Source organism: Orbicella faveolata, unplaced genomic scaffold (assembly GCF_042242905.1).
Source record: "Orbicella faveolata isolate gen_17 unplaced genomic scaffold, um_ofav_v1 contig_26, whole genome shotgun sequence".
In the NCBI taxonomy this organism is placed as follows: Eukaryota; Metazoa; Cnidaria; class Anthozoa; order Scleractinia; family Merulinidae; genus Orbicella; species Orbicella faveolata.
This window is the reverse complement of record NW_028301554.1, coordinates 16,802,791-16,823,457: the sequence shown is the minus strand read 5'-3', so window position 1 is coordinate 16,823,457 and position 20,667 is coordinate 16,802,791. Positions and strand designations below refer to the sequence as shown.

Genomic DNA, 20,667 nt, shown 5'->3' with positions numbered 1-20,667 from the left:
CTAAAGTATTTACGAACACCCTTCCTATGGAGCGCGAGTTAGAAAAGGAAACTTAGTTAATTTCTCTTAACGTTTTCCCTGTAGAGATTTACCAGTTGGTTAGCTCAATTGGGAGAGCGCCGGACTGCTGTGCGGGAGGTCGAAGGTTCGAGCTCCAGACCGGACCAACACTCAGGGTCTTAAAATAACTGAGGAGAATGTGCTGCCTTTGTAATTACATCTACAAATGGTTAGACATTCAAGTCTTCTCGGATAAGGACGACAAACCGTAGGCCCCGTCTCACAGCACTTCACTGATCTGGTTCTTGTGGGACGTTAAAGAACGCATGACACTGTTCGAAAAGAGTAGGGGACGTAGAACCCGGTGTCATGGTCTATCTGACTTTTGCCGGTCATTGGTCTGGGTTGGGTAAGGTGAGATCATACATGGACTGAAGTGGCTGCAAAGTGCGCCTTCATACGCTGACGTCCGATCTCACCCCTCTGGTTCCTCCGCAATTCAGCCTTTGGCTGCAAGGGAGGAAATTGGCACCAACTACCTACCTACCTACCTACCTACCTACCTACCTACCTACCTACCTACCTATCTATCTATTGATCTATTGATCTATCTGGGTACTGTTGAAATAAGGCTTATTTTTTGGTTGTCAATTTTTGGATTAAGGCCGTTACTATGGCAACACCTCATCTAATGACAGGCAGATATATTCCTCATTTTGCCCTAAACTCCTTAATATTTATACTCCCTTTCGGTAAAATGTTTTTATACTTTGCCACATCATGAAAATGATGTTGCGTGACATTTTGAATTGATAAAAAGTCAAGGTTGTTCAGACGGTTTTTTCCAATATTCTGTAATTTTTCATTCTTCTAAATATATTAAGTTAGCTCTGACAGATTTTAACAAAATAGGGTATTTTATAGGAATTGTATGTGGTTACAACTGAGCCAAATTAAAAAAAAACGCAGCGAAGGAAACGCGAGAAAATTCACAGTCAGTTTTGCTTTTTGTGCTCATGTTGACGTCATAAAAATCGAAAAACACTGACGTTTTCCTTTGAGCGCGCGCAGATTACTTGAGCTTTCGTCCTATGCGCGCGTGCAATCGTAAAATTATAGTAAGCCACCTTAAGCAAATCACTTCAGTAGCCAACATAGATCCATGCCTTGTCTAAGCCTCGATTTGATGAAGAGCCCCAATATGACATTGTACATGCCGAAACACAAGTTTCCAAGTTTGAATCTCTGATAACTCTATATGTAATGTTCAAAATGATTACTTCTTTTTATTTGCGAGGAAAAACGAGGAAGTAGAGAAATAAAAATTATTAATCGTATTAATGCAATATTCGGTATTATTTTGTTTATTGAAAATGATGGTCACGTGACTAATCACGTGACAAATTTTTAGACTCCCAGATACTTTATAAGTTGCTGTTGTATTAAGAAGCAAGAAATCTAGGCAAAGAACTCCAGAGAAAGCTTAGAAATAAGCATTTTAACTCAGCCTCGTTCCCATGTAAGGGCCAAATATGTAATTTTTGGACATGCGCGTAGCATGTTTGTGGGTGTAAATTTGGGATGGCTCCATATCAGAAAATGTTAACCTTATAGAGGTTAGTAACCCTGGGAAGTTTCATGCTTTTATCACAAAACGAACAATTCTGGTTATTTTTGGCTCTTAACAGCAGGACTAATATAGGACAGGCTGTCACTAAGCCTCCGACTGTGCTGTTATTTGCGAGTTACGGAACTGATTATCGATGCATTAGGTGAGAGGTGAAACTGAAGAGGAAAAAAACGCGTTTAATAGAATTTACAATCAATAATGAACAAAAGTTCATTTAAAATGTGTTATTTTTAGTGCCCAGCTTATTGTATCAGGACAGTTATGACTACTGTGTCATGTCAAATTACGATTAAAACATTACTATCGGGAACTAAGAGTTTATTGCCGGGAGGGACTCCCATATTAAATGGTCGGGGATGCTCGTCGCAAAATTTGAGTTACATCTAGTATTCTGAGCTGGAAGCACAAATATCGGCTAAAATCTGAACATATTCACTCGCGTGTCGGTTTATCCGTGGTTTATCGTCAACAAACTGCGACTGGCAATAATTATTATTTCCGCTGATGAATAAAAATAGTCATCATTTACGTTGCTGGTTCTTAGTTCTGGCTTACCCTTACAGGTCTTGGCTGCAGAGTACTCTTCCATCGATTCAATTTTGACCTTTGCTGGATACAGACTGAACTATTTGTGGCCACTGGAACTATTTAAGTCAACAAATGTAATCAAAATATAGCCAATGTAAAATGGCTGCTCTCACGGTTAAAAAGCCAAGGCGATTCAAAGTCGTGTTCATGAACAGAATAAATAACTGTTGTCCTAGTTAGGTAACAAAAGCACGTCATCTCGCATCCTGACCAAACAGGCCACGCACGGTCTAAAGGGCACGCGAAGGAAACGAAACTGCGAATGGGTGCGAAAAATAAGGAGCAGGGGAGGGGGTGAGGAGAGCGCACCACCCCCTCCCCCCTTCTCGCTCACCCCCTCCCCACCTCTCCCCAAAGTTTTGCTCACCCCAGGCGCGCTCCTTTGCTCTCCGCTTGCCAGCTCGCTTGCTCGATCTCTCCGCCTGGGAAAGGAAAGGAAACGGTTGCTACGCAGACTACGCACGGTCCAGAATAAAAACTACTAGAAACGAACGATCGCGAACGATCGGAAAAGCAAATCCTCTCGTATGCACGTGCTTTGCGATGATGTAATTTGTTTTCGCCAAAAAATCTCACTCCAGTCTGTATTAGGACTACATTCCTTTGTCGAATGCAATCTGAGTAAAAAACCAGTTCAAAGAAAACCCCGAAACATCGAAAACAACGAAAGAAGCCACAAAAGAGAACTGAAGAATGACGTAGCAGATGAACACGAAACGAGGCAAAAAGCCCCTGAAAAAACCTAGAGGGGCGGCCAATTTGCTTTTTTTTCACAAAAAATCTCGATTTCTTTTGGCTGCAACCAGGGCGAAACGAAATTAGGATGCGTTCTCTCGTTCCTCGAGAACGTAATTATTTCTTCGAGCGCACCCTCTGACAGCTAAAAATGATGCGAGTTGCCCCAACCCGGGGTGGTCAGTACTTTCGGAACAATACATTACGCTCTTTCCCTTCTCTTGCCAACAAATCGATTTCAGTATGTTTCTTTAGCCTTCTTTGAGTCCTCCTTTTTGAAAAGTATACGTTAAGCCTCTACTGAGGTCAATTTGCAGTTGTCAGTGCATTTCAGCCGGTTATCTCAACTGGCTAGTCTATGGTACTATTGTTTTTCGATAACATTTTAATAACGACAATAATGTCTGCAAGGAATTTTAAAAGGTGGTGAAAGCATAAGTCACGAGGGTAACCTTGGGCCTAACATTAAAGATCTCCTGGCAAATAAACACAAAGCAACTTGGACTGGAGTCTTGCTCTGTCTGAACTCGTCTTAAAGTGTAGAAGACTCAGACAAATACGGTGCAATGAGTTTTGAGCTTAATATATTTGCCATATGTTCACGATTCTCTGTACATGATGTGATTCAGTTAGAGCGAGATCTGTCAGTTGGTAGGTAATCTTGTGTCATCAAAATCATAACGTTGGTGGATCACAGACTGAGACTGAAGGTATATCTTGACAATTTTGTGTTTTTCTTGATTCAGAAAGCGGATAAGCACAATTTACTACATAAAACATCATCATGGCGCAGCACGATTTACATGGCAAAACGTATATGATAAAGCATCAAGTCAACAAAAACGTATCGAGCCATTGCTAAAGTCAGGATCATAGACTCATTCGATCGTAACTGCTTCATAGTCCGACACTTAGACGTAACGCTGCTTTTAAATGAGCAATCAAATAGTCAACTAAACGATACAATTAAAATCATTAAATAGGGCTCTTGGCAGGCCAGTTGAAATCATTAAAAACATTGTCCTTCTTCGTAACATTCAGGTCCTTATCATGACAAACAACGAAATCAATGAAAGTCATTTTTAGCGGAGTAGCCTGAGAAAAGGCCAGGCGATACAACGCAGATTGAGTGAAAGACAAAGTGAATCATGAAGTGAAACGTGTTCAGTCAGCTTTTCCTTTACTGTGTGTTGGTAATTTAAGTAGGCTTAGCCAGCCAGTCATGTTCACTTCGGGCAGTAACTTCTTTAGTAGCTGTTGTACAATAATAATTGTTTTTCTTTCTGTATATTTGTGTTTTCTCCACAGAAGGAGCTCCAATAAATGGGATATTCTCATTACGTAAGTTCCTTGTTTTTAAATAGAATTTTAGTTTATTACCACAGGTGAGACACTGAAAAATGCAAGAAACAAAGCAACTTCGTCGGCACTGTTAAATGCAGTATTTAAAATAGACTTAATTATAAACACAGTTGTTTGACCAACTTTACCTTTGCTCAGCTAATTATAAATCCTGATGAGAACTTTTACTTTTACGTTGGAGCAGAAAGAGCTTCTTTATAGAACAGTTTCTTTAAATATAAAGATAAAAACAAAAAATGACATCGATCATACGGGGCAATTAAAATAGTTCTCATAGCGAAATCTAATCAAAGGAAGATCACAAAAATGTACATTAAATTACACTAAATAACTGAGGTCAAATTTGCAACAATATAAACAAATAACCTCACGTACAATAGGAGCATCTGTTCTTAATTACTAATTATTGTTGCTTGTTTTACTAATGTACACTTTGGAGTTGGCGATTCTCCTGGACGCTTTATAATATAATAACAGCACGCTGCGAAATGCTATAAAAAGTTCAATGTGTTTCGAAAACCACCTTCCTAGCGAAGTGACAGAAATATACGTCTTCGTCAACTGTCATATTAAGCACGTCAGTTATTTTTTGTAATCTGTAAAGACGTTCATTAGCTCGATTTGATCAACACGTTACGTCGTTGTAGTATTTATAATGACACACAAGTTTCACAACTGATAAACGTTGGAAGTGAAATTATTATCAGTTGAAAGAAAGGTGACAAGTGATAAGAAAGGACAATCATTACATCCGTCTTTATTTCGTTAACCACTGCATGGCGGTGACTTTGCAAATAAGCGTAGTACAAAGGAGACTTACAGATCTATGTACCTCGAGTGACAAAACGTAGCATTGTACGCATTTAGTTGCGGGCGCCTTGGCTGTCAGGCATTTCAAAAGAAATATTAACTCTCACTCTGCATGGCTCAGTGTTGACATGAAGAACCTCATAAAAATGCAACATTCAATCTGCTGGACGAAAAACAAAGTCGCAGACGTCCATGAGCGAGATTGATCAAAAAGAGCAACTTTCTTCTTAGAAATACAACAGCCTATGTAGTGTCTGTGAAAATTGCAATGTCATGTCGTTCCCATCATTGTGATTTTTCAAATCTATTTCCAGGTATACCAGACTCGTTAAAATCTCAAACATCAAATTGAAATTGGTCCCAGGCGACTGTAATACAGCACAGTTGTTCACTTCCCAACAAAATGTCAGCCGTGGCTTTCCATGTGGTAATTCAAGTTTCACTCAACGGTTATGCATGCATATCCAAAATCCAAAGCACTGATAAACGTTTCCCATGTCAATATTTCAAAACCCTCCACAGACAAACAGCACAATAATATTGGTAGTTTTGAAACACATTCCCGGCGCTAAATTTTCTTTTCCAATATTAGATTTCTGACTATGTTCCGAAACTTAAGGGAGTAAACAAATTGCGTTTTTAATTCTTACGCTACAATCTCCTTATCGTCTATGTTAGTTACGTCCGTGGCCTAAGAAACCTCCATGATCTCTGCACAGGATAGTCAACTGAACGATAACAAACAACGTCAACAAACTCCTCCTTATTCACTATTTGCTGCACGTTCAAAAGAACAAATACCATTATCAAGTCCGGCAACAATTCCTTGCCTTGATACACCTATGTTACATTTGATCTCAATCTAAAGAACAGTTATTTCACTGGAAAACATTAACAAAAGCACTAATTTGCTATGTAGTCTACCTACAGGTGAAACCAGGGCTCATTTTAAAATATTCCCAGTTTTTGAGATGCCGGGTTATAAAAGGAAACTACCCTGATTTAAAACTTCATACCTGTTGCTACCTATCATTGCTGCAAGCGAAAAAAATAGAGCTTATGGAGTGGTATTCCTACGTTTATAACATACAGAGAAAACTCATGATCGTTCCATCTCCACCTAGACACCACCGAAGACTGAGTTGGGTCGTGATTCTGTCGAAAGTACTTGTGAAAATACATTTTCAACGGTGACAAGAAAACTTTCGAGTCTGTCGGTCTCGCAAATCATTAGTCTCTTACTTTAAATTATATAAATAAGCGAACGCATTTCTTTCCATATGCGAAATTGTCTAAGAAAACCTCCACTGATTTATTCATGACAAAATTCTATTTCAGAGGGGGAGGCAATAATTTATTCTTTACATTGGTGGATGCTTTTAAGGTTTGATGGGCCTTTTGAAGTTCTTGTGGCATGATACGTATCTAATCAATGAAGAGTTAAAGAAAATACAAAAAAGATTATTTTTTTAAATGGATAACATGCTTGGGTTACTTCCTGACAAAAATTCCCACGCACTTATATGATACCTTTCAGTGGTTTCACTTCTTATGTCCTGCCAGTGGTTTTCAACCTTATAAGAAACATTCGAAGTAGTCGTACAATATAAAATTCCTTCAACACCGACAACGTTTTTTGCGAAATACTTCGAATTCACAAAAGCACTTAAACTCTTCTATTTTTACCAACTACTTGAGCGAAACTAGTTACTTCATTAACAATCTCTATCTTTGACTCACGTTTAATTTTAAAATCACTTAAAGTTTCAGTTGAGATAACGGCTAAGTACAAAAAATTATCACTTTTATCTTTTTAAAACTCTAGCAGACGGCTAAATGTGCTCAAATGTAGTTTCACTAATTTGTAATGCAGCAAAACTAGGGCACAGAAAGAAGAGGCTTTTGCTCCCGAGAAAAGGCGAATTTGCTACAGGCAGCATATAAAATGAACAAAGAGTGAATATTTTACACTAAATGGTCACTGGAGCGGTTTTAGAAACAGTTTGCTCCTTATTCCTTTTTAAATGGTCAATAAAGAATTCGTAATTGACTGAAAAAGCATTTAAACGGCCGAACGAAGGGAAAAATAGGCGAGAAAAAATTCCTACCTATATAACCCAGGTGAGATAGAACTCATACCAATCTGATGAGTAATTTGTCATTTTCTACCACTATAGTACATTTGCATTTGTGTCAATCTGAGTCACGTTAACCGCAAAATATCAAGTTTTGATGTAGATAAACCAACTTGGGGGCTCTGCTCAATGAGGCTCGACAAACGACATGACTGCTACGGGAAGAGACAGCACGCCATTTTATAATAATATCCTTAACGGGAAGCAATGAATAAATATAACCAGCTGTAGACATACAGAAGTTTATAAAGTAAATCTAAAAATTCATGTAAATGTAATACTTCCGGAATTGATACCAAAAGCTGAATGGGCGTAAGTTATGATTCTAAAAGCGTCTTAGCTATCCTTTAGCGACCACTTATCAACACTTGCGCCCTTTCATTATTTTTAATACTCATAAAACTGAACGACTTGATCATGCGAAGTCTTGTCAATATATTTTCCGACTGCTCTACCAGATTAACTGTCTTTGTTCTTTTTAAAATAAACAAGACAGACTGAATGTAGCTAAGAAAGAACATAATGGAATCGGTAGCTAAGCTAGGCCTTTTGTATTATGGATATTTTAAGATCACGATAAGAGTTTTTCATAGCGAACGTGACTCTTGAAGCGGTAATCTCGAGCTAATCTTTGACATATTTGAAGTGCCTGTGTTACAAATTATTCATTTGGCGGCAACACTCGGTCGCCTCATAAACACTTGTGATAATGACCTATCGGAAAGATCGCAAAGTCGTTAAACTTGACAGGTTTTGATTCAAAAGCATAATTCTCAAGCGTATATATTAAAAAGACCTATTACCTATTTGATTCATGACGAAAAAGGTATAAAATACGTTGCACTACCACAGTATGGTGAGTTATTTAACTTCACCTTGGCGCAGGCGACAGAACACCTCTTAGGACGTGTTCGAAAGGTAGGGTATCACGTTTTCTCATTACAATTTACGTATATATGTAATAGCAAAACAGCTTGACTTCAACACAACATAAAATTCTAAACTCCTATGATGGGATTCAAAACTAAATCTTATCGAGGACATAATTTATCCTGTAGCTGAGTCATCAAGACGTTGCAAAGTTTTGTTTAATCAAACAGTGAACAATATAGTAAGAAAATATATTGACTAACAAAACAAAACGTACCGTAAGTGTTATAGTAAATGCTGAAAAGGTAATCACAAGTTTGTGTACTAAAAAGGTGTAAAACGCCTGTTCGATACCCATTTCAGCGAGAAATCAGAATATTATGTTAAATTTCCTGAAATGATTTCATATCGTCTTCAATTAAGCAGTCTCCAATTATAATTTTTCCTTGCCCGTGAAATTTGAAGGCAATATGCGAAGTTCACTTCGATGACTTCCGCTCCGCAACTGGTAAAGTTAATCAGTGAAGAAATCATTATTTTTTGGATTGTTTATTATATCCTTGACTTATTATCAATGGATAGAAATTTTTTAAAACGTTGAAAGAGCAGCCACAACATGCCGGCTACGCATACACTATGCTATGCCGGCTTCGCGTACAGTTGATAGCAACTTCTTTTAAAAATAGAGTAAAAAAAAAAACAAACGTTTTCAAAAATTGTATTATTCTCGTAAAATACAAAGTACGATGTTACTAGACACCAGACAAAAAATTTTCTTCAAAGTTTTTTTTTTCCTAGATGAAGAATGTGTGAACAATGTTTATCTCTTCAGAATCAAGTGTTGATAAAGAAAATCAGCCAATGGGCGCAACAGAAACTTGTCAGATATTAAAAATATTTATTATATGGCTTTGGCTTGTGGCCGATATAACGCGCGCTCTGATTGGCTAAGAGCGAGATCTGAGCGGTCATTATGCAGCCGTAATGCCCACGGGCCGATTACGGATTATGCAAATTAGGAAGAGCCCGGCTCGGAAAATTCAAGCGCATTGAAACGATGAAAGCCGATTAAAAACAGTAAGAGAAGTAAATTTAATTCCGAGTAACTAAAAGTTTAGGAATTTTTCCTTAATAAAATTTATATAGAAGCTGTTTTTGACTCACCGGTAACCTTGGCGGGCACTAGTGAAAAACAATCAAGGTTTGCCGAGTGTTGAGTAAAGCTAAAATCGCTAAGTGAAAAATACCATCGGCAGATGTGTCACGTATCCCGGAGCACAACACCACGAAGAAACTTATAAGTTATCATCCTAGTCACAACAATTACCGAAATATTGAACTCCGTTTCAGTTCTCATCAAATAGATTCCCTCGCTTTAACACAAGCAAGTGTAAATCAGCTTCCAGGATCATCAGATGTAACCAATCGGGCGGTTTCTGTCGGTAGCAGTGTTTCTGATACCTGCAGGAAGTTTTAGACGCTCACAAGGCTTGAAAAGTTCATTCATAAGTCCCAGAATGAAGAAGGTCAAGATATGTTGTCGAGAGCGAATGCGAAGATCGAGTTATTCTGACCAATGCATTCTGAAGCATTAGTATTTTCTTTCACCGAAAGACCGCTGGTTTGGACTATTTTGAAGCACTTTCTGTCTTTTCTATATACGTTGACGTTTCGCCACAAAAATTGGAAAAACTCCCTCATCAAGTTGTGGCAACACGATACTAAAATACCTTTTTGAGGGCTGTGACAATCATTTTTCCCGTAAAGAAATACAGTGATAAAGTTCACTGACTGTGTAGTTTTGCCCTGGGTTTGAGACGATGAATGAATCCGTAAACGCGCGCATCGCCGGATGTAAATTGACGACCTCCGCTCGAATATTTTTTTCTTCTTTAATTCGTGAGCCATATAATAAACAACTTAATAACCTCGACCGTTCGGTCGTTACGGAAAAATCTCAAACCTCGGCCTACCGTATTGACCGAGCGATAGCGAGGTCAATACGGCAAGACCTCAGTTGAGATTTTCCCGTAACGACCTCACTCTCGGTTATTAAGTAGTTAATAATATATGCGGCTAGTTTACATAAGAAAGAGAAAATTGTTGAATTATTGCACCACGACCACTCATGCAATTCCACAATAAATCAAAGACAACTACTTATTGCACTCAGTAGGTGTTTGGAATTGGTTATTGTTGTATGAAAATAACAGAGTATGAAATATCAGAGTTATCGGGATTCTGGGTTCACGTACGTGTTAATTCTGTTAGCTGCATATTTCAAGCTTTTTTTAGAGTACGAGTAAGAATTTCCAGTGCGTGTCATTTCTTTAAAACACCTGAAGTTACAAAATATCACTCCATAGAAGAGCAGCGCAGTAAACACATTTAAAAAGAAAAAAAAATGAACTAAGAAAAACATAGGTCGGACGATTTCCTAAGTGAATTAATTAGCCATCCACCCTTACAAGTACCTTAATTAAAATACAAATACTGAAATATAGAGTTTTTCAGAATTGTGTTAAAAGGCATTGATATTCAGCCTAATATACGCGGACCTTTGACATACTCTAGTACTTGTGTACAGAGAATGACAACTTATTGTATTTAATTTTAGAGTCAGGTCTTTCGAGACTACTCTAGGCGTATATCTATTCTCAACTGAAGCACGTGGCACGTGCTTCGGAAATTACTTCGCCGCTCGGGGTAAAATGCGCTGATCAGGTCATGGTAGAACAGTGCAGTACAACCCGTTTGATTTAAGTATTAGAAATATAGACATACTAGCTTTTTTCAAAAAAAAATTATTTTATCCTGAGTTATTCAACGAAGGCGTTTACAGTAGTTCCGTTACTAAGAGTTTTTGATTAGGTGTTCTAAACAGATGAAAGGATGATAAACCTAAATGGTTAGACTGTTGCGTTTATGAAGACGGTTGTCTAAGTAAAACGTAAACAACTCACGTTTGTACGTACGAATATCGTTGTCTGTAGTATGATTGATTGAATGTACTATTTGAAACTTGCCAATTGAATTTGTGATAGGATTTGGTGCTTGCTTTAGTCAACAACCGTGAGTTATGCATAGCATTTTTTCTGGCAGTAGGTAAATTAACTTGAATCACATATTGTAGAAGTCCGGTCATTGGAACGTGCTCAATAGGAAACATGAAGCAGTTACCATTGCGCGTCTTTCACTGCCAGCCGAATGTGATCAACCGATAACTTCTCATTACAACATTGGTGCAAGTAAACATGAAACGAGACTAAAGAAAACGATCAACAAAGAGATAGATATACCCAGTCCTGATATAGGACCAAATTCTCAAAACTAGCCCAAAAGAAATGCTAGACAAGCAGTAAGGAGAGTTGATATTTTAAGGGGCCAATTTTGCGTAAACGAAAAGTTGAAATGGACTTCACGATAAGACTAAGTGGTCATTTCTAAATGTTCTCGCATCTTGCACTAATTATAGGATTAAGAATAATAATTTTACATTTTCCTCAGCTAGTGATGTTTTTCTTTATATAATTGGGTCACTTTCCGTTGTAAAAACACGAACTATTTGTTTCATTAAGGAAAGTTGCCGAAACTGAGTGTATAATCAAGTTGCCTTCGTCGAGAAGGAAAACAAAGTCTGAACTCTTTGCAACCGATAAAAATCCAGATGACAACAGTGGAGAAAATCAAAGATGCCGCAGTATTTTGAATTCCCTAGAAAAAAACAACAAATAGAGTCTAAAAGGCAAAGCTATATCAATACAAACATTTCGACGGCCTGTCAATTGCTCAGAATAATTGCTAAGAACCTTCTAAGTGCGTCTCAGCGCTAAATGCTCCTGATAAAAGAAACATCATTTGTGGAAGTCTTTTTCAATAGACGCGATACACTCAAAAAGTTTTACATAATGAATAGGCTGCGGCTTTTTAGATGAATAATTTATCCTGCAAGTTTCCTTAATCGAGATAAGAACGTCATGCATCATCTTCTAAAAGGGAACATTTTTGATATACGTCAGTGTTTTTGCCTTCTTCCGACAGGCTGAGTTCGTGTGGTGTTAATTACCATAGCCACTCCCTCTTGTCAGCTTTGCAATGAAAGTAAAATGGTCTGACTGTTATTGTTTTTTCCACAGTCGTGATTTTCAGTGATAAAAACGCAAGACATAAAGACAAGGCATTCGGAGAAAGTCATATTGCAAAGAGTTAAAAGCAGGTAAACAAGGAATCAAGCTTCGTTCTTCAAGGTGAGTCTGTGCTTGTTTTTTAATTTAACTTTACTGCCACGAAGACCACCAACACTTAGTTACGATTCTTAGCTTCACTATCTTTTCGAGAAACTGGTCTTGAAAGTATTGAAAATGTCATTTTCATATCCTACAAATGCATAAAACGTCGCTTAATTACAAATAGCGAAATACGACCTCTGAGCTAAGAAAGCGATACGATACGTTCGTTATTTTTTCTTTAACTGATTATTCAGTTGTATACTTAAATTTTTCTCAGTTAGCGAATATATATATTTTTTTAAAATCGAAAAAGCGCGCAGATCGCGAAAACTCGGCTTTTAGCCATTACTAGAGAAATTATTTATTTACAGCAGTAATGCGTAATTTTCCAACTTTTTTCTCATGTTTCACTTCGTGCCCCTTTATCTTTCGTAGATCTTACCTCATGCAATCTTCGACATTACTGTTGCAATTATTTCTTTTATATTGTAGCTTTTAACGAATTTAAATGAGATGATGGTCAAAACTTTCAAGTACGCAATAAAATAGAGGAAACGTTCATGAATTTGTCAAAAACATGACTGATTTTTAGGTGTGCCTATCGCTTTCCTCGATCTTTCTCAATCCTTTAATTTAAGTAATGTAAATTGATTTAGATTTAAGCTCTTGCTTGCGAGAATAATGAATGCTGAATTTTAAATTACGCTTAAGAAAGGCGAGAAACGTGTACTCCTTTTTAGTATAACTTAAGTGGAACTTTGTATCCACTTATTTTTCCAAGGAACAAAATCGTGACTTGCTTTCATATACTCAAATGCGTGAGCTAGGCCTTGTAATCGCTTCGAAGTTCTACAATCGTGCTCTAACAGTGGGAAGTTTACGGTTAATTTACTTGAATTAAAGTACAGCTGGCTGGAAACAAAAGAAACGATAAAGTGACAGTCTAATGGAAATCGTCAGTAAACCACAAATTAATTAAATTGAAACTAAATTTAGCCTTCAAGGTTTACTTTACTTAAAAGTAATAACAGGTTGTGAGTGCGACCCCTGGGCTTATTTGGCTTTTCATTTCTAAACTGGTGACAACTGACTTTAGTCTAGCGATCAGTTACCTTCTGATACGAATCACCTGAAGTCAGAACCATTGGCTTTCCTTCATTTTATGCGCAATACATTTTTGGGGATTTTTTGCCAACTTTGACATTGCCTGAGTGCGCTCAATACTGAATCATTTCGTCAAAAGTTATGTATCCCTCAAAGATGTATTCATACACGCATATCCAGATTTTGTCATTTCACGCTTGATTACTGGCACGCAGATGATTACAACTGATTTCCACAAGTTCAAACCACTCCCCAAAACTTCACCTTAGGTTTGAGATTAGCCTCATTCACACACGTACAACTACGGTAAACGGTGATCGTAACAAGCCTTGCGCAATATTCGTATCGGATTACGTAAGTTTGCAATAGTTGAGTCTTTTTACTGGGAAACGCATATTGACTCATAATTTAAATTATTCACCTTTCCTTCATGTTTAAATACAATATTGCGCACAAATACTTTACGAGTTTCACCGCATTTAATAATTTACAGTTATATTCAGCATAAGAAATCTGTATTTTAATGTACGATAACGTATCTTTTTAATTCTTTAATTTCATATTTTGACAAAAAAGCTATGTTCGGTTTTAAGAACAAGGAATGGTAAAATCCGATTACATGCAGAGTCTATGATCGTGCAAAGTTACTTCCGGTCTGATATATCAGTATATTACAACTAAACTGCCAGTAACAAGTTGTTAAAGGCGTTAGCTTACAAGCGGATCATTGTTATAGTACAAATGTCCTCATCCGTAATTGGGTTGCATGTACGAAATGAACAGTAATCAAAAATGGAAGTTAATAAGCTAGGTAAAGCCTTAATTTTACTGTGCAACAGCGTTATAATTACCACAACAGATGTCCCTAGTTTACAAAGTGTATTAGGTAACTCGTTTATGGGACAATCCTTTTAAAAAGAAGACTCTTCGAAGAAACTAACGCCACTTACATTGATAGACTGGATATGAGTTGTACATCGTGAGTTTCAGAGGTATTCCTGAATTCCACAACCAGGACATGAAAGAAACGTTTGTCATTTGAATGATCCCTCTGCAACTCAGTCACGACTCTAAAATTTGTGGGCTAAACTTGAACTATAAACAGGTGTCAAAAGATCAGAACGCAGCAGAGCAAATTAGCAGAACAAATCTGGCAAATTCAATTCATTTCTTTTTAAGAAAGCTTTTGACTTGTGGAAATAGTTTTAAAGTTTAGCATAGTTGTTGTAATAGTTTTAAAGTTTAGTGATTTCCATTTATTCATTTATTTTAACTTAATGTAAAGCGCTTTTGAGTATGTTTGTCTAGTTCTAGCGCTATACAAGTCTATTATTATTATTATTATTATTATTATTCCTTATTTATTTAGCTGTATTATCTCAGTCTGGTTTTTGATTTATTGTCTAACTTACTCTTAAAGGAGCAACGTCACGGTTTGCGCATCTTGAAAATTTTAGCCTAAATTTTTCAAGTTCGTCGTTTGTAATCCGTGTTAATCTTCTCCATCCTTAACCATTCTTGTTCCTTTACGGTTTATTATTAGCTCTTTGGTTTTCTTCAATTTAAAGTTACTTTTGTGCGTCAGGCCAAAATTAATTCAAAATGCTTTGACTGAACTCCCTAACTCATTGGATTTTATTAGGATATTACTATTATTCTCCAGCACTTTTAACATGATCAGCTCTGGCTCAGGAGATTGCGCAAGCCGGCATGCACTCCACCACTTAATTGCTTACTTACTTAGCTCTACACTGAGGACAAAGGAGCAACTTGACACAAATTCAAGAGATACATGACGAGAGCAGGATATTTGGATCACGATCTATCGGTGCATCAACCCCAACCCCGGGCCCCAAACCCGCGGTGAACGATTTTGAATTGGCACACCTAGAATTTCACGTCTGTTTAGACTGATGCATTACGTTCTGGCATTTTCTTCACTTAAGACATTCCAGGAATTTGATAAAGAAGTAATAACTGAACATCGAGAACGTGACATAAAGCAAGTGCAAAATTATAGAAAGGATGATTGTTCTACCATAGATGTTTGTCGTTCCTCTAATGTTAATCTTTTTAACCAAGAGAAAATGATTCTTGTCTTAACAGATTAACGGTGAACTGGTCAAATCAATTTGTTGAATTAATGTGCTTTCATTGCCTCAAGAACGATCCGGCGGCTTATTACTTGTTAGAGTTCTTCCGAAATGTCCCACCATGAGATGGTTTTTAATACCTTGATCTGTTTTAAAGAAACAATGCGAGGCATCTCAAGTTGCAGTTTTGTAATTCGATGGCTGTTTACAACAGCAGTAAAGTTAAGCTCATTCCGGTCAGGCTTACAGTAATTAAGAGCACCGTTTTCGATGCGGTGATAACGAACTTTTTTTCGTTCTTAACGTCGACCTTGCCTTGGCAGTGCCATACGATGCCGACAAAATATTTGAACTTGCTTGTCAAACTCAATACACCTAAGAAATAATAAAGTAGCAATGCGTGGATTTTGTGTTATGACCAGACAAGCCCTGTTCCAGTTATTTCAATTATGTCCCACGGCCTTAATTCGACATATACCTCGTGGACTATTGTATCACACAGAAGACGATTTATTGAATGTGGAATATCTCACGGTTGCTGTAGGGACATTTGAAAAGAATTGAGTGTTGAAATATTGCGAGGTGAGCTTCATTTTTGCCATGAGGGGTCTCGAGTGACTCCATCATTTAATTGCATAGTAATTTACCAGTTTAATTGTAATGACTAAGTAAAGAATCTGTCACCATGAGGCGAAGTCAAATAACTTCCTGAAATTAATCCAGCTGAATTAATTTGTGGCTTGGTTAGTCTTTTCAGTACGTAAGTATGTGGCAAAACTCTCTTCTTGGCAAAGGATAAGTGCTCTATGACAATACAAAATCAGTTCGATGTTTACTCAATGATACAATCTTGGAGGCAACAGACAGAAAGGATTTATACGAATTATGGGTCACATTCTCATAAACATTGACCTAACCTTGAACTAAGTTAAGGTACGCTTACATTCTGTTAAAAGGTAATTTTTTCATTTGCACTCTTTGACAGTTTTCTAGCAGTTCTTTCAATTTATTCTATATCTTTTTAAACCGTTACTTACCAGTTTAACTAGATTTTTAAACCCGTTAATCAGCCAGGAGATCGCTTAAAATAGCGTGATCAGCCAAATAGTTATGTGCCCTTCCCACACCGGTGTTGACAATTTATTGCCCAAAATCTCTTTTCAGACACGGTTAAATCATTTGCATTCTGGCTCAACGCAACTCGTATTACCCAAACAATGGCGTACTCTATTAGGTCTCCAGATTTAGTGATTGTGAAAAGATCACGTCAGAGGAACGTTAGCAGTATTTCTTCCACAACTTAAGGTTCTGACAGATCTTCAAGTGCAAGATATTGTCGAGTTCCTGTCTGTTATCAAACTAAAACGAAACGTTCTACCAAAGGTACGTGTAAGCTGCTCGTGTTAAAATATCCACTTTAAGGCCGTGAGGAGGTATATGTGCATTTAGTAGTAGTTATGCTGAGTTTGCTCAGAACTTCGCCGATAACATTGAATACTATAATGCTGTACTAGCATTTGATTCTTGTACAACTTGAAAACATATTATCAATCAATTTATGTCGCTTTATCTTGGAAATTCATCGTTGTTTATGACACTGTAATTTCATTCCAGCCAAAAGGATGCGAAAGTCGGCCAATGAAAATAACAGTTACGCATTACTAGTTCACAGCAATTGGAATAATTTTATTTCTGCTTTTCCTCAACTGGTCAGAAGCCCGTGTTGCTAGGAGACCAACAGACTATGTCTCTCTTTTATTCTACTCAAAATGGCCAAAATGGATCAGTCGTTTCAAAGTTCCTTCATCACAAATTGCGCGGAAACATACTTTTTTTTTTTACTATAACAGAGGTGTCAACCTGTCATCGCCGGTACTCCACCAAAGGTGTTCCAGTTCTCAACCCGAAGACAAAAGGACAACCAAAGAAAAAGAGAAGCCTCATATCAAGGCATTAAGGTCGGAAATCCCCCGAAATCCGTGAAAGTATATACTTAACAGCCTCCCCTGGTACCCCAAAAGAGTTAGCATCCAACCGGAAGACCAAATTAAATTTTATACCAGGAGAGAATAGAGACCACCAAAGCAAGTATCTTTTCCTACAGACAGCCAGGGCCAGTAGGGAAGGTCAATATAACTCACCAGGTCGTTTCATTATGTCTCTTACAATGAGGTGTAGTTAATAACCATAAACTAAACTTAAGCAATTCATTTTTAGGCAGACCCACGGCGTAAGTGGCGATAGATGCAGTTTCCTCATATATTACTCAGCCTGCCAACGCATAAGGATTTCCGCCGGTTGTTTGCTAGACAGGAGGGCCTTTCGAGCAATTGAACAAATTATTATACAAGCTAATGTCACAGTGGACCAGATCCACATAATTCTCGTGCTGACAAGTTCACGACGACGGCTATCTCGTTTTACTAACTGCAAAAACAGTAATCAAGAAAGTATTTCTGACTGAAGAACATCCAGGTCAGCTTGTGGTTTGTATCAAATATAGCGTAGATTTTGGTTTCGTTCAGTCGAGCTGTGGGTCAAGTCCAACATCCATCATCAATTTTCCATCTTTAAGCCTTCCCTAACTCAGTCCAAATTATCTTCACTTTATCTCGTTAAGCGTTAAAAATAACTTACAACAAACGTACCAGAATGTCTCACTATACTGCTAACGCAAGTGACAATTTTACCTAAATTACCATGGCCTTCGTTTCAGATTCTTGTTCCAGGGCATAAACAAATTAGACCTTTTCTCTCACTCTTATGGTGATAGCAGAATTCCGTGTTAAGAAGAATTTACTTTAATTTCTTATCAGTGATTTGCAAGCAGTGATCTTCGGTCAAGTTCAGTACAGAAAGTAGGGTCAACAGTCCAGGAATGAAATCTTTTACCATTCTGATTTATGGAGTCTGTCTCTGTTTAAAATTTGAAGGGTTAAACCGAAAACTGCTTTGATCTGTTATACGGATATTATGTAACTTAAACAAATTAAGAACATAGAAAATATTTTTAATGAGCTGAAAGTGTAGGTGATTTTGTTAATGATGTTGATGGCTATCATATATTAAGCATGTTAGCTTTTGTGCAAGAGAAATGTAAAGGCGGTGCTTCGTTCCTACATTAATTTAAAGTAGCTCAGGCTACCTAGTAAAGAGCGAAACAAAACATCCCTGTCTCTTATCATAGTTAGGCAATATCAAACTACGAATGAAGAAGGGAAACGACTAGGATAAGGTCAAACATATTTGACCTTCATAAGACATTCTGCATTTGTCTGTGGATGATTTGAAGAGGTTGCGATTGTCATATTAAGACAATGAAGTAAGTTCGGCCAGTAGAAACGCTTTTTCACAATAATTCATAAGCATATCTTTCTGCCAGCAACTTCTGCTAAACAGCTGTTGCGCAAGACGTGTCATTTAGGGAGCGATCGACGACTTTTGGCAGAATGGAGTGAATGTCGGCCATGAGCTGATGATTTACTTAATTAGTAATTGTTAAGTCAGTTGTAGCTGGTTTCGTGACCCAGTCTGGAATGTATGCAAACTGAGTAACGAGAAAAGGTAATTAACTTGGCAAATCGATGAACGGATTGCCGCAGTAATCGACTGCTGTCCTCTCCAGGATCCACACGATTTTTTCAGCCTGGATCACACGCACTGAGGTAAATGAGTTTAGTTTTGAAGAAGTACAGCACGAGTATCTTTTTCTCGAGTTGACAGCTTGTTCTTAGCCTTGTTGTAAACTAACCTCATTCGTGGATGAAAACTTTGTTACCGCAAACAATTGAGCAAGCTGTAGTGTGTTGTTGTGTAACTAATGAGATCGATTATTGGCTAGAACCAAAGTCGGATAGATTTCTATGACGGTGCTGTGTATTACATATTCTTTCTTCCTTACCTTTATTCCAGTCGCCGAGTTTACAGATATGACAGAGTCGTGAGTTGAATGCTGTCTCTCTTGCATTCTTGCCATTGTATGAAGAGCTCAGTGTCTTAATTCATGAAACAAAAATGAATGATAAGACAGCATAAATGTTTTAAAGAATATTTGCTGTTTGCTATCTCGATAGAAAGGCCAAAGTGCTTTCCATCAGCCAATGCCCTGTGTTGCTTCTGTTTACTCATGAAGCCATTTAAGGAGTCCTTAATGAAAATTCCAAACAAGCCATGTACATTCTTAACACCGAACTAAGTTACCATTGAAACAGTTTATTTGAAAACAGTCCTGTCCGGCTTAGCTTACGTTACGCTAAAAGCGAGACATCTTCAGTGCGGTATTTATGTCATCAGAGTACACGTTTAGTTCACCAACGCAAGTGAGATTGTACTGAGTGATGTTTTTTCTCTATTGATTACGACCAGTTGTCTGGAGCAAAGTTTTCACCTATAAGGTTTGTCAGCTTGGCCACACACAATTCAAAGATCTTGGAGATTTCGTAGAGCGGCACTATCGTGAAAATGACTTCGAAACGTCAAAATCCAAAAAGACATCTGTTTATTGATCGAAACTTAAAAATAGTCACGTTTTTATTTAAAAAGAACACTACATAACCACACTGAAGCCGCAAAACAGTGGCTGTAATAATGGGTTACATGTAACGGCAAACAGTTGCGCTAGGTCGTGACTCAAGTTGCCAAAGTCCGGCGGACCTTATATCAAATTTGTCGCCGTTTCCTAGAAAAGTTGCTATTGATTAATTTCGATTAATTACTGGATTCATTTTTACGTCTGGGTAGTAATTCTCGTCAGTAAATCTGCCAGAGAATTTTAATTGCATGGCGACCGTGAGGCGAAGGACTCCTTTTTCGTTGCTCTATGATCTAATTTTAAACTCTTTCAAGTTTGATAGTAATCAAACACTAAAACTGCGGTCAGATAACGAGCATGGAAAAGCCTACATTTATCACGATATGTGTAAACCCGTCCACGCAAACTGCTCCTATACCTGCTATACGAGACCTCTCGATGCTATATATCTTCCGTGACTTGAGGAAGACGATATGTCTGTACATGTACGACCATTAGAATTTCATTCAGAGCAAAAAAAAAAAAATTGTTTTAGAGAGAAAACGAAAAGGAATGTTTTGCATGAAAGTATTCAGTGTAC

General features: G+C 37.6%; 1 protein-coding gene across 10 annotated transcripts in view; it reads left to right on the top strand.

The window, feature by feature from the left end:
- LOC110043018 (neuropeptide FF receptor 1-like) overlaps positions 1-20,667 on the top strand; it is a 46,134-nt gene that overhangs the window by 12,304 nt on the left and 13,163 nt on the right. For 2 of the 10 annotated variants that reach the window (XM_020748681.2, XM_020748532.2), the window contains exons 2-5: positions 4,262-4,294; positions 12,267-12,377; positions 16,721-16,939; positions 17,407-17,514. The gene's annotated coding sequence lies outside the window, so the exon portion shown is untranslated. Of the gene's footprint in view, positions 1-3,596; positions 3,664-4,174; positions 4,295-8,063; positions 8,179-12,266; positions 12,378-16,720; positions 16,940-17,406; positions 17,515-18,908; positions 19,222-20,667 lie in introns of those variants that run through there. The other 8 variants (XM_089295431.1, XM_020748754.2, XM_089295430.1 and 5 more) reach the window with 7 other exon arrangements.